This window comes from Ammospiza caudacuta, chromosome 4, assembly GCF_027887145.1.
Source record: "Ammospiza caudacuta isolate bAmmCau1 chromosome 4, bAmmCau1.pri, whole genome shotgun sequence".
Classification (NCBI taxonomy): domain Eukaryota; kingdom Metazoa; phylum Chordata; class Aves; order Passeriformes; family Passerellidae; genus Ammospiza; species Ammospiza caudacuta.
In genome coordinates, this window is record NC_080596.1 from 27,857,340 (window position 1) to 27,872,505 (window position 15,166).

The following is a 15,166-nucleotide window of genomic DNA, read 5'->3' on the forward strand; positions in this document are numbered from 1 at the left end:
ACCAGAATAAGGTTGTGAAGAATAATCAGTGCAAATTTGCTGAGCACAACCCACATCAAACAAATCTAGTTTCTTCTTTAGATCAAAAAGGCAGCAGAACAGATAAACAGGAAGAAGGAAATGTGTTTTGAATTAGGAAGCTTACTGGAATTTCTCAGACAAAGAGTTGCATTTTCTAATCTTGAGACTGGATTAACCTCTCATTCTCAATCCTGTTCTGTTCACCAATTTCCTTGAAAAGGTCAAATTCCATAACGTTGGGGAAAACAAAACAGGGGTCCTTCAGAGGGGACAGTCAGGTTTTGGTGCCCCTTGGAGCATGACGAGGAGTATTTAGGAAAATTAGGGAGAATGTCTAAATATAACTATATTCAGAAGCACATATATATATATGTAATTAATCTTGTCTTAGAGCTTCCAGCCATACATTTCCGTGATTCTATCACCAGTATTTAAAGCTCCTACATGACTGTGTTGCTGCCTATCCAAAACCTTGCAATATATAAACTAAAAATAGTTTCTATATCCTTCTCCATTAGAATTTGTAAGCACAGCTTTTCTAGCCTGCAGCAATGCAGACCGAAGCATTCTTCACAAACAGCACTATTAAACAACTCTGTGTGGCACACAAAGATGTATTAAAACAAATACAGCGTATCATTGTCTGTCTGGATGAGGCATTGAAGGAGAGGGAATTGCCCTGAGCAACACAGCCCTTCTTCAATCCCACTCAGTCCAAAAAAAAAAAATCAGAGAGGAGAAACTGCCTCTTGCACATAAATGCATTTGAAACTTTTCAAAATAGAATCTTTATGCGGAGAGCTGAAATGAAAGCCAGGCCATAAAAAGGCTTTTCCGAGGGCGATCTCCTGAAAGTCACAGGATATTAGAGAAATTTTAAAAGTCACTGAACCTAAGTTCATGCCCTAGCACCTTGGAGTCTTAAAATTTATCACTTCTTTTTGGTGGGAAAAGGGAGAAGGAAGTATTTCTTGTACTGGGTTTGCTTTTCTCAATCCTCAAGTATAATCCACACCTGTAATGCTTCAGTCAGATTTCAAAGTAGGATCTGAACTGTCCTTTGGGTTACTTAGCTTAGGATAGATCAATATATTCATTTAATAGCCTAAGTAAGGAGAGGACCCCCAAATTATAGCAGACATGAAATCAGATAATGGGGAGAAGCTTACACAGACACAAGTTCTCTGTGTGGAAAAGAAAGCAATGTTCTTGCTGTTTTTCCCCTTGGTTTCAGAAGTACTGAAATCAGACATAAAGCAGTTTTTGCAAAGTGTTTGTCTCCCAGCAAAACACAAAGCAGGAGCACCTTCTAAAACAAAGTCCTTATTGTCTTGGAATTAAGATTTGGCTCCAAGTGAGAATGCCAGCATGAAGCCTGTTTTAGTCTTAAAACCAGTCAGAAAGGAGTTTGGAGCCAGAAGATGCTCACTGTGTTCTGCTATTCCTGACTGTGGGAGAGGCAGCATCCTCACAAGCACCTGCTCACAAGTTCCCAGGTGCTAAACCGAAGCCTGACCCTGCTTTGTACTCTTAGGCCTTTTTGGTTACAGGAATGCTATTGCCACTTGATATTGCATATAGGGAAAGGACTTGCTGTATAACATTTTTCAGTTATTAGAGGTGTTTAAAATTTAATTGAGTACTTAATGGAAAGAAATACATGTACGACTTGTGTGTAAATACTGCGGCCGGCAGTTGGAGTGTTTGGAAGACTTAGTAGAGCTACTCTAAGTTAAGACGGGAAAAGTGAACCAAGAACCAGTCAGTTGATCCAAAGAAGTGAGAGATATCTAGGGGGTTTCTGCATAGAAAAGGCAAACAGTGTTGGTATGTACCACATGGAATTTTGCTAATCATAGTCCTAAATACAAAACACAGCACTGCACCAGCGACTAGGAAGAAAACTAACTTGATCCCAGCCAAAACCAGGCCAAGTAGTCAAAATTCAAGTAGTGCTTATCAAGCCTAAGAAGGTCCTTCAGCATTTGCTTTATTCCGTTCTTCTTGTAGAAAACGTCAAGTGCCACTTGAAATGGAGATGAAGTTTGAAGCACCCAAACTACGTTCTATTTTCTGCAAACTGTAGATCTGCTAGTAGAATTTCAGTGTTCTGGATTTCAAACAAGACTGTATCCTCTGGACAGAGTGTCTGCTGAATTCCCACCTGAAGTACAGTTTATGAAAAACCTAAATCCAGACTAGGGACTGTTTCAGCAGCTCAGATATGATCCAGTGCAAAAGTGGTATTTGCAGTGTGTGGGAGAAACTGCAGCCTATGTGGATCTCTTCTCTTTACTGTAGAGCACCTACAGAGTATTGGTGGCATTATAACGAGTTGGGTTATTTTTTACTCTAGGAGCAACATTCTGACCTTTTCGTTAAGTGTACTGTGGTGTGCTGCAGATGGGCAAGAGACATCTCCTTTCTCTTGCTGTTGCCATTTTCAGAAGGGAGGCCAAGTGCAGGGGCATTTGTCATGTGTTTCTGGATCAGTGATGAGCATCACGCTGCCTTTCTGCCCCCACACTGGTTATGCAAAGTCTGCCACTTGCGGCGTGTGGCCGGTGCAGTGTGTACAGACACAGAACTCACACAGCTCCAGCCTTACCCAGTGTGCAAGAGCAGCTGCAGTGATGGCAGGGGTGGAGGAGTCAGTGAGCTGTGCTGCTTCCCTCCCAGCCCCTGTGCCTTTCCAGCAGGCAAAACAACCAGTCTGTGTTTCCTTACTTGGTGCTGCTGTTTGCTGATCATGTTAGTTAAGCTAATTAATTATTGGTAGAACGATTACACCTATGCCTGTTAGAGTTTTACCACTGGCCTTGTCCACAGACCATTTCTTCAGAGTCACTGAAGCATTTACAAGCGCCATCTGACTTGTCATGAGATTTCAGATCCTAGGGCTCTTGGTTCCAGTTGGATTACACATTTACAGACAGGTGTTGGTAGAGAGGAGCAAAGGGGGCAAGTTAAAATGTGTTGCTATGTGTGTACAGAAAAGTGCAAGGCACTAAAATTCAATGTGACTTGTTTCTATGAAGGCCAGTGAGTACTTTGTCTTAAAAAGCTGAGTAAGTAAACTGGGCTGTGTTCTGCTGACTCCTGTAGGGATTGGAGTGGATCTCAGGGATACCCAGTTAGCAGCATCAGTAAGAAAATTCCTGCTGCACATTTGAAGCTGAGTTCTTGGGGACTGTCTTCATCTCTTATGTGGCACACAGGAGGGAATAAGGATGCCCTCATGTTTGTTAAATGTCCACAGTGTTTAACATTATGTTTGCATTTATAATTAAAGCTTCTGTTCCTTAGCATTCCTCTGATGCCTGAAAAAATTAGCAGCCTGCCAGTGCATTTCTGCTGGAAAAAACGTGCTATTGGGGTTTGCTGCACTTTACAGAGCTTGGACAGAATCAGATTAATTCATAATTATCATTTTTAGTTTGCCTTTTGGTTCTTGTTTTCTTAATTTTAGGTGATGATGGGTGCATGCCGTGTCCTGCACCTTGTTGTTCCTTAGAAAGTCTTTGAACTGTTGATCAACCGGTTTGTATTGTATAGACAACACTTAATTCTATTACATTAGTTTTGCTAGAAAATGTATTTGGTTGTATGAGGGAGAAGAGATTTCTAAAGCTTCAAGGATGAAAATAAATTTTGATGAGATTCCTCTTCAAATCTCATGTTTTGTGAGTGCTTACTTTTTATATCAGGTGAGTCTCTTTTGTTTAGTTCATTGATGAAAGCAGAAATAAGCTGACCAGAAGTGAAATCAGTGGAAAAGTTAGATCCAGAAGGAAAAAAATGCTAACCAAGGAGCTGTCAAAGGTGAAAGCTCTTGGGCTCCAGGCCAATGGTGCTGTGGTTCCTGGAGAGGCAGAGAAGGTTCGCATCCCCTAGGGTGGGAAGTGAAATCTGAGTTAGGCTGCCTCAGGGGTGGATTAGAGAACCCTCATGTGAAAAAGTGTTTGAGATTTGCTGATCTAAGGAAGCTGCTACACTTTGCATTTTCCTACCTCTGTACATGAAAGGTAACCTGTAGTGACTTTCCCTGTCAAGTGCTCCCATTCTCTGGTCCAGATCCTACTCTGTGCCTTCCACTGTGGTACTGAATTGGGCCTCCAGCTGACCAGCACTTGAGAGTAAAGGCTTGTCAGCTGTTTGATCCACTGCTGCTGACTGTGGTCACGCTGTGTACTACTCACAGTAGTAAACAACAGCTTTGTGGAAATCAAAAACTTAGAAGGAGCAGTCACAGCAAGGAGAGAAGTTGATTTAATAAATGAACAACCACTGCACCAAAATAGATCAGACTGGCTCAGAGGGTCAGAACATTTCTTTCCCCTAAGGCAGTAATTTGTAAGTAAGGAAAAGAAGCAAAATCAAATAAACTGGGAGTGGAGTCGAAGAGAAACGATAATATCGATGATGCCAGTGATATAGAGAAGTCAGTAGCAGGAGGAGGGATGAGCTAATAAAAAGAAGCAGAGGAGGAAGGAGATGAAGGCTCCCAGCTCATTACAGCTGCTGATGCTGCTTTGTCTCTGCTTGGCAAACTTGCAGCGCGGCTCTGGGGCAGCGGGAGCCCTGGTGGTGTTCTCAGTGCACGTACACTGCTACAGCCCTGTGGCTTGGAGCACTTGGTGAGCTCAGAAGGAGCATGTCAGAAAGGGGAAGGACAGCAGAGCAAACACCTCTGTTTTCCCTATAGGTGATTTTGGTTCCACTGTTCACCAGGAAGAAACAGATTCATCTTCCCAGAAATACTCCTGGTGGATTTGGATGAGTTTATGACATGATAGGATTTTGTCAGCAGTGATGAGATCTTTCAGGGAGACTGGTGATTAATATAACAAGATTGCTGTTATTAAGAGTTGGCTGGCAAAATTACAGAATGACATGGGAAAAATTAATAGGAATTATTGAGGTTACTTTCAAAGATGCTAAATTCCTCAACCAAGACAAATAAAACCTCAATATTTGATTGCTGTTTTTTTCTGTGGTAGAAACCATCTAAAACAGAATCCCAAGTGATTAAGGAAAATTGACATCAGTGAAGGGAAAAATAGAAGCACATCTTAGGGATAGAGGCAGAAGGAAAATCCAGTGAGGAACAACTCTATTATCTGAAGGTTTAGATTTAGCCCTGAGATTTTTAGGGCTTTCAGATTCTCTAATGGTTCTGACATTTTCATAACATTTACTGAAATTGTTGGTGAGTTGCATGAAGAAACCACTGATGGAGGAGGATCTGGACTCCATGGTCACAAATGTACATTCGCAGTGACAAACACTTAAATTTTTCTTGTTCTGTCCTTGCCAGTGCCTTATCAGCACTCCATGTGACTACATCACTGTTCTTACTCCCTCACTGGAGTTATTTCCGTAGTGATGTTTTCCATAGGATTTTTTTCCTCTCTGGTAGATTTCAAGCAGATATCCATCATCTGGAAAGGGACATCCCAGGTTTGGAAAAGAGTGTGCCGGAAAGGATGCAGAAGTGATTGCTCTTGGCAGTGCTGTAGCTACTTGTAAGTTGTAATTTATACTAGGCAGACAGAGAATGCCATCTGGTCATGCCAGAGCCATTTTAAAGGAAGCACAGAAAGGCATGTTTGAGTTGGCCATCTGTCCTCGTGTCTGTAACTTGATAGAGAGAGGTGTTGGCATGGCCAGGGCAGGGAACTGAGGCTTTGTTGCTTTCAGAGAGCATGAAAGTAGGATCTGGCACAGCCCTCCCATGCTGGAGCTCCTTGGATTTTTTCAAACTTGATTGTGTAAGGTAGAAGGGGAAAAATGCCAGCTGTAGCCTGAGTCTTGGGTTTCTCACTCACATTTCCCAGCAAGAGCATGAGTTTGGGGCATGTGGATAAGTATATCCAGTTCCAGAATCACTGTCTTGGGAGTAGTTAGTTTCTGAGTTCAGGCAAGGTTGTAACACAGCTAACAGTTTTAAGTGGTGAAGATACTTCTGTGGTTTCATCTGCTCATTTAAAGGGTTTGGGGTTTTTTGGGCGGGAGAGCACTCGTTTGGGATTATTTGTGGGGCAGGGTTTAGGGCTGGGAAGTTTCTGTCAAGCCACTTTCTGTGAAGCCAAAGAACAATTTTGGCTGCCTACTGCAGAACTTTGGTGCTTATGTGAAGTTCTTAAGAGCAATTAGAGTTTGATGGATGAGTCCATCCATTTGTTACACTTACTTCTCATAGACCAGTGCTAATCTTGTAATTCATTTATGTATAAAGCACAGCGTGTGTATTTTGTATGAACTCTTTACACAGTTCAGGAAAAATTAATGTAATTCTAGGATGTTTTCCCTACCAATAGGTAGTTCTGCCTGCTGGGGTCAAGGATTGGTTCCCTTTTATTTCAGATCCTGGTGGCCAGATGGCCACAGAAACTGCCCAAAATCCACCAACTGCAAAGGGTTCTCCAGGGAACCGGAGGCTGAGAACTTCCTAGAGGGCTCCTGCAGGTTGTGGTGTGCAGAGCACATCTCTCACATCCCTCACAGTGCTCTGGGCAGGAGGTTGGTACCTGAGCTGAGCTCGCTTTGCTCCTGGGGTCGATCAGCCCCGAGCTGCGGTGCATCAGGTGTGTTGTACTTGCAGGGCACACCCGGTGCACTGAGCTGGTTCATGGCTCAAAGGCTCTGGTGCTTCTGTTTGGGTTCAGCCAGCTGGTGGCAGTGGTTGGTACCTGGGCAGTTCTGTGCCTGCTGGGACAGCCTGGAAGTGCCTTTCTGTGCCTGTGGCATCTAGACAGGCTCAGGTGGGGCTTCTCTCAATGCTCTTCCAAGCTTGGTGTTTAAAAGCTGAAAGCTTCCTTTGATCTTTCTTCTGTTTGGTGCTGCATCAGCAAAGTAAATGTGAGTTCTATCAGTGACTTAGGTGCTGAATCAGACTTGAACAAGTTGAATCCTGGTAATACTGCTGTTGAGGCGTGGATATGGGAAATACTTTTTAGTAAAAGAATGCCTTAAATTCTTACCCATATCTCTCAATTACAGTCCTCATTTAGCACAGGGAAAATGTGATGCATGTTTTTGTAATGGGGGTATGGTAAGGGGAAAGGAGAGGGGCAGCATATTTTAGCTGGGAGCCTTTTCCTTTTTTTTATATACAGAAAGTAGAAATAGGTAGAAAGAAAATAAATTACAATATAGCCAGTTGTGAATTCTGTACTTGTGGCAAGCAGGAGACTGTCCTGGCCTTTTGGGAAGCAAACCTGGAGAAATGCACAGTGCAGATCACAGCAGTTGTTCCCAGCGTGCTGTTTGGTATGCAGCGACTCCAGCACGCGAAATCCTAAGCAGCAATCTTTGGAATCCATTACATTTGTTCCACAAAGTCACTCTAAACCCATTTAATCTCCTTCATCAGTGCTGCTGACATCTGCAACTGAGGCACCGAGGAGACGACTGAAGGAGGAGATTTATCAGGCAGCTCTGTCCATTGATTCTTAGCAGGCCAGTTTCTGCACTTTAGGAAGGGCAGTGCTTCATTTTACTTTAGCTTTTGCTTTGATCATCTTCCATCTTCTCCCATAGTGGATAACACTGCTGCTGCTGACTTAGCAACACTTCTAGGTTTTATGAACAGAAATTAAATGGTGATTATCAATGCCACCTTCCCAGGGATTACCTTGCACAGGACGTAGTCCCCCTTCTCCACATGTAATGTGGAAAGGCTGGGAGCGCAAAAATGGTGAGGGACTGTGGCTTTTGTGTTTATTCAAAGGCTTTTTTGAACCAAGCATTTAATAGCAGATTGGTCTTTTTTCCAAGTCCTTTTGAGGGCACAGAAGCTGTGGCAGAAATACTGAATGCAGCAGAAGGAGCAGCTTGTTTCACACACTAGTGCTGGCACCAGTAAATGGGTATTGGCAGGGTGGCTGAGTGAGGGACTCTGGACTGGGAAGTAAATCAGCAGCTTTTCTCTGGTTTATTTTCTCTTGCTTAAAAGGCCAGTGCAAAGGAAAGGGAGCCAGAGAAGATGGTAAACTTGCTGTGGAATTTTTAAAAGCTTTCAGTGTTGATCTGACACCATGAAGTTACAGAAGCCTCTATCTGCAGTCAAAGAGGGAAGAGTTAAGCCAGTGCTTTGTGCTTAAGTTAAGAAATGTTTTAACTGGAGATTATATTTGGCTGAGTAAGGCAGACTCTTAAGGCAGGTAAAATCCCAGGAGCAGAGGCTGTTTGTCCCTGCATTAAGGTGTGAGCTGGATTTGCAGCAAGATCAGTATCATATCTCACCACAAATCCACTGTTGCAGCAGCAGCATTGAAGGTCTGTCTGTCCATGGCAGTGTCACAGCAATGGGGATTGCTTTACCCGTGCTTTCACAGGCAATGGCTTGTTCTCTGGAGGCACATGGGAGCTGGGAGTCACACTGGTCAAGAGCTCTATAGCTCTTTCCTCAAGACCTTCTGGATTACAGAGGTGAAAAGTACAGGAAACTGAGACTGTCTAAAAATGATATTGGAAGGCTGAGCAAAATTATCTCGGAGCATAAAGGGCCTTGGAAGACACTTTCTAGAGAGAAACAAAATTGGACTGAGCTCTTAGTGCTCAGTAAATACTACTAATGAAATAGTTCAAGACTATTCAAGACTCAGTTCTCTCACCTAATTGTATATTGTTGTGAAAAGCTGTATTTCATCAGTTTGATAATGATCATAAATTATAAAGTTGCTCTGAAACTGTTAGTTGCTTCCCAGGTAAGTGATATTTGGGCTTCTTCAGCTGATTCTGCATGCTAATCAGTAGGTAGATGGTGTTAAATTAATTAGTAATTCCCACTTGGCTTTTCTTGCTAACATCTTGACTTTTAACACGCATCCTTCACAATTCAGAAATAGAGAAGTGTCTCTGAGAGATCTGGGAGAGGTCAAATAGAATCTTAGTCACAGGCTTTGTGGGTCTATAATTAAATACGTTTCTGTAACATGGCATAATGTGCAAAACTTGCCTGGTTGCTGTTATATGGAATTCCTTCTCTACAGAGAGCTATTACTGTCTCGGAGGTTTCTGACTGCAACAAATTAAATACCATCTGCTAAAAGAACTGTGGCAATACTGTCATCTAGAGTACTTCCCTTCTGGTTACTGTGGGCCAAATACAGGGAATATTCAGAGAAAACAATGAGGAAAAGACCAGTGTCATCCTTACTTTTATTGTGTCATGGCCACAGAGGTAGCCTCCATAAAGATCCGGGAACCCACCCTGTTAAGTGTTAATTTGGTATGGCTGGACTGAGATGAGTGTGTAGCTGAGAGAAATTGTGACCTTATTGGGGCAATCAGGGTTGTGAGAGTAGGTTTTCTACTTTTCAAATAGTTCACTTTTATTTTTATCATACAAAAGAAATGAAGAGAGGGATGAGAAAGGTGGAAGGAGATGAGTGAAAGCTGAGAATTTGTGGGGAAAAAAAGGATGGGTTGGAAAGTAGGTTACTGTCCCAGCAGAGATGTGAGGGAAGGAGCCAGGGAGCAGCTGAGGTACTGCAGCACGAGTCATGTTGAAGGGTTTGAAGGAGATGAAGTGATGCTGTCACCTCTGCTGGTGAGCTCTGGGTGGCACCTGCCACCAAGGCCCTGGAGATCAGCTCCAGTTCTGAGATCCCAGAACCAAAGACCAGGAGGCAAGAGGAGGGTACCAATAGCTGGGAAAATGCACAGGAACACAAATTGTCAAGGGCAGCCTTTAGCTTCTGGATAACAGTGAACATCTGCTCAATGCTTTGCTAGCTTGGGAGCTGCTCTGTCATTTCTGCAGCCCTGTTTTCATTTAGGCCAGTCCTCATCTGTTTACCCTAACTCATCAGGCAAACATGGCAAATATCTTCAGAGGAATATTCTCTCCAGAAGAACGAAATCTGAAGACACATGCAAGTCCCAGCTGATCTGTGTTAGTTTTGTTTATTCTGTTGTTCCAGACAGTAAACTAAACAATTTGTCCTCCATTAACTGGTTTCTCTTCTGTGGAACCAGCATGCTTATTGAATAATTTTCATTCACAGAAGTTTCTTTTAATGAAAAGTTTTGAAAGCCCTTCCTTCTTTAACTGTCCAGTAAGAGCATCAAAAAGGCTGCCCAGAATTATAACAAATTACAAAGGTACATACATAAAATACTGCTTTTGTTTTTCATCTTCGTCTAAAATTAATGGGTTTAAAGTTATGATATACATTTTACCCTTCAGCACCATCCCTATATTGAAGATGCAGACAGAGATCTTTCTCTTTCCCTGCTCAGAGAATGAATGCTTTGACTCTACCTGCAGATTTCTCAGGAAGCACCTGATTCTTACACTATTTTTCCAGTTGAAGACCCTCTGCAGGTGTGCATGGAGTAGCTCCAGAGGTGTGGTTTTCTGTATATGCTACAATGCTCTTCCTCATAGACAAATTGATTTTTTTTCCATCATGTTTGCATGTCTGGTTGATAGCTGAAGAAACCTACTTGAGACGTTTGTAATTGAATCAACGGATGTTTATATAAAGAAAGGAGATGTAAGTTTGGAGAAATACTGGCTCATATCTATGTGTACTGCTTAAGGAGTTCAATTTCGGCTAAAATAAAAAAGCCTTACAATTGAACATCTTCTGTTTGGCTGGACTTGGTGTCGCAGCACAAAATAAAAATGAAGTAACACAGATACAGGTATGAATATAAACATTGGGAGGCATCCAAGATAGAAGTATTTAAGCTGTTTTTTAATACGTGAATATATTATTGTAATCACTTCACCTGGTTTAATCATTCCCTTTTGGCTGCCAGGAAAAATAAATTTGTAGTGTACAATAGGTCAAGGATCTGGTGGGGAACAGAATGTGCAGTCAATAAATCTGTACAAACATGCAAGAAGCTCAGCCACAGCTGTAAGTGCAGCATTGGCCCCAGCCTTTGCCTAAGGATGACATTTTAAGAAATTGTGACTACTTTCAGGGCGTGGGTTGTTAGACTGGACTGCATTCATTTCTATGTGCTACCTGTATGGACAAACAGAACTGACTCTCTTGAGCCAGCTGGCACACTGCATTGGCAGGCTGCTGTTCTGGGCTGCTCAGGTGCTGTGATGACAATGCTCCATCAGAGAGAGAAAAAAACCTTGTGGTTCAATAACACTCAAGAATTGGGTTGGCAAAGGCAAGCCCTCAAAAGTTGAAGTAGAGAGTCACAGTTTTGAATCTGTGAATTTGGTGTGGCACTTCTGTGTATGAAATTTACCAAACCCTTTATTTCTGTCTCCTATATCAGTATATACCTCTTCTTTCTAGGGTGCTCCTTCTGGGCAGCCCACAGATACCTGCCAGTCAACGTGGGGAAATCCAGTAATTTTTTAGTGTTCAATGTGAGGTGCACAGTTCTATTTACTACACAGTGCCCTAATATCACACTTAGTTACAGGTTTAGTCCTGGTCTCAGGGGCTTTCTGTGCAGTTCATTATCGTGGCATCGGAGCGTTTCACAAATGCTAACGGGTTTATCTTCACAACTCATTCTGAGTGCTAGTATCATTACGGGCTCCTCTGGGAATTTCCTTGCCAGTCTTTAATTATTTTTCACTGAATATTTGCAAGTGGCAGCTTCAGACACTGCAATTCAGTGAAAATTGGGCAGATTTGTTGGACGTCAATAAGCATCCATAATTCCTGAATCTTTGCCAGTAATTTAGCAATAAAAAGTAATTCACTGCACATTCCAAAAGTATGGATGCTGGAAAGCTCCTTAAATAAGCACTTGTAAGTTGGTTTCCTTGTTTTTAATTGTTGAACTTAGATGTTTTCTCTGGTTTTGTTTTTGAAAAAAGCTGAGCCTTTTATTTTTTAAACTTCGTAAACCAGTTTTTGTGGACTGTTGCCCAAGCTGTTCAAAGCTTGCAGAATGTTAGGCAAGTGATAATGAATTGTTTTTAAAAAGGCATGCCAGAAAAAAACAACTATAGTTAATACTTATAAACATCGTGCAGTTCAGTAACTTCAATTTGTTATAACCCAATTATTAAAGTAAGTCATGGTGGTTTAATATTATATCAAGTACATAGAAATGCTATTAGGACACATATATAACTTCTAATAAATACTTCTAACTGCTTAGAGTGAAGTCAGCTTTAAATGAGGTGAAGAGTTTCTCCAGGGTGTTGGTATGAACCCATTGTGTCTCTGTGAGCCCTCCCATTGCTCTCATCATAGTGCTGACACCTGGTCTCCAAGGGCCACCTCCTTTCTCTCTGGACTGCAAGTAGGTCACCACTGCAGCAGTATGGGAAGTGGAAGGTAGAAAAAACAGAAAACAAAGAAAAGCAGCTGGAAACTGGGAAAGGTCTGTTCAGATTCATAGAACCGGCATCATTTGTTGATGGGAAATCCAAAAGTACTTGGAGGAACACGTTTTAACCCACATTATAAAAAGCTATACACTGCACAGACGTAGTATAATCTTTGCAAGAACAGCTTAGTCCTTCATGCATAGTTTTCTGCTTTATTTCCATGCTGATTATTTTTTTTCCTTTTTCCGCTCTATAGAGTGGAGAACCTTGATTAAAAAGATGTAAATGACTAGTGTTAGAGGTAGATGAAGAGCAAGGACCAGATTTAAAGGACTTTAAGGGATCCTGTGACAGTGAGTTTTAGCACATATCCACACACATTTTTATGTGCTTTTACACTTAGTTATTGATGTGAAATGTAATTCCCCTTAGGTGTCACCTTGGAGGTGCTGAAATGGCTGTGAAAATCCCTTGGCACTGGTTAGCAGAATTAATGTGTGTAAAAGATAACATATCGTGACATGACAGGAAGACAGTCAGCTAGCCTCAGCTTTTTGTGTTGTAAAGCTCTCTACAGGTCCTTCACTTCTAAATATGTTCTATTTTGCCTGTGTTTAAATGAGTTTTGTTTTTATGACCTAATATCATTGACTTGGATGTTTCAGCTTCTGAAATGAAAAATCCTGTGTATCCTCTATATGTGTTGCCTTCAGAAATGCTGCTGACCTCTGGGGCCAGAGCTCAAATGTAATTTTTACCTGAGCATGCAACAGTTTTATGGGATTTGAATTGGGTATGAAGAGGTGAGATAGATACAGTTTTAGAAATAGGTGCCTGCACTTCTGACCTGCGCTTGAAAGGGCTTTGTGGGGTGTCAGGAAGAGGGTTCTTCTGCCAAAGCACCGGATGTGGGCAAGGGCAGCAGGCATGAAGGCTTCCCTCATGCTGAATGCCCAGCCCTGGGGTGCTGGGCCAGACATGTTGTCATTGTCCTCTACAAAGTTTAGAATGGGGACTTGAATGTTAGCAAGAATGATGCTTATAGAAGTGGGAACACCACAGCAGCGTTATCTCTAAAGCCACTTTGTGTGTACCTGTTTCCTTCTCTTTGCCTGTATGTTTTGCTGATGCTCTCCTGCTCCATGTCCTGGGACAATTCTATTCAAGCAATGTGCCAGAAATCATCAAATTTACTGAGGAAATTCCTGTGTTCTCTATTGAATCCTCACTATTTTCTCATTGCAATGTTCAGTGGGATATTATGATCTTAAATGAGTCTGAATGGTTGTTAAATCTAATTTCTAATGCATATGTGTAAGTCTTATATATTTAAAATACCACAATGGCCACTTCTTCCTGATTTACACTTTCTTACAAATCAAAGTTTTTAATGCAACAGGAAGACGATCCTTGTGTAAAAAGGTTCACTTGCTGAAAGCAGAGGGAAACTGCTTTAGGGGTGATGTTACTCCTGCCCATCATTGTCCCAAACAGTGGAATTAAATTGAGTTAGATAAGGGTCTGTGGCATGAGCTGACCATGGCAAAGATAAAAGTCTGTTAATGTTTCTGCAGAGGTGTATGATAAATTTTAAAATAATTTAGAGTTACTGAATGACTAAGAGGGAAGGAAATGAGGTAAAAATAAAAATTAATGTATATTTATACTTAAGTACAGGTATGTTTTGGCCATGTGTTTATCGTCTGAGGGACAAGAACGCTTAAAAGCATGGTGATGGGCAAATGATACAAGTGTGCAGGCAGATGCAGAGGAATAAATGTTTCTGCTCCTGAAGTTAGTGAAAGTTTGGTCCCTCACATCAGCTTGACTTTACTCAGCCCGTTCAGAAATACTCAGCATCTCAATTCCCTGTCTGTTTGTATAAGAAATTAGACACTGCTCCCTCATTTCACTACAAAGAGGTAGCAGGTAAAGATGCTAGTGAGGCAGCGCCTGGAATTTTTCAGGAACTTACTGGCTCTTGCCTTAAGAACCCCCTGGGCTGTATGTAACATAAATATAGCTGGTGCTCTCTGAATGGGTCTTTATAGCTTGGAGGCCTGTGGGCATGGTGATGTTGGACAGCTATTGCTATGTTCTAATAATGAGGATGAAAGAGCTAGAAGTGGCAGAAAGTAGCCTAGAAAGCCTCCCATAAGTTGGATTGCAAGCCTTTGAGCAATTACCACATTGTAGTTTACTTGTGTTAAACTGTGGATATTTAAACCTATATTTCAACTACAAAAATCATGTCTACTACCTCATTCTGAGCTCCAGGTTACTGTTACTGTAACAGAATGGTCGTGTCATGGATTGGGACCAGAAATTATATTTATTTGGGGGGACTGAGAGGAAAATCCGTAGTTGTGAACCCCATTGAATGGTAGGGCAGTATACTGACTTGTGCAATGTCAGCACAATCGGATGTGCAGATGCTGTTACTAACTGGGCATTCTGTTCATTGAGTTCTTATCAAACTGTGCTGCAAGGGAAGTTCTTTCAACCTCTGCTGTGAGGTTTGTGCAGCACACTTCCTTTGAAGTTTCTTAACTTTTTCTTACTTAATTTTTCTTTTGGTTTGATTACTAACCACTGTCAAATAAAAGAGGTAAATCTCAGGTTTTGAGACAAGACAGCATGAGTTGATACAAATCTTCACTAGCTCTTTTCCTTCATCACATATTTTGTTCTTTTGAACATTATTGTGAGAGTCTGCTGGCTTTAATTCCCCTGCAAAGCTGAATCCCTGTTCATGATTTAATTCTGAAAAAGTCCCATTGATGAATAACACATGTGGCAGAGTAAGATTCAAATTAGAAATTATTGTTAAATGTTCTTGAAAGGTACTTGGGTGACTCAAGTTGTGACCTGGATAAGTTC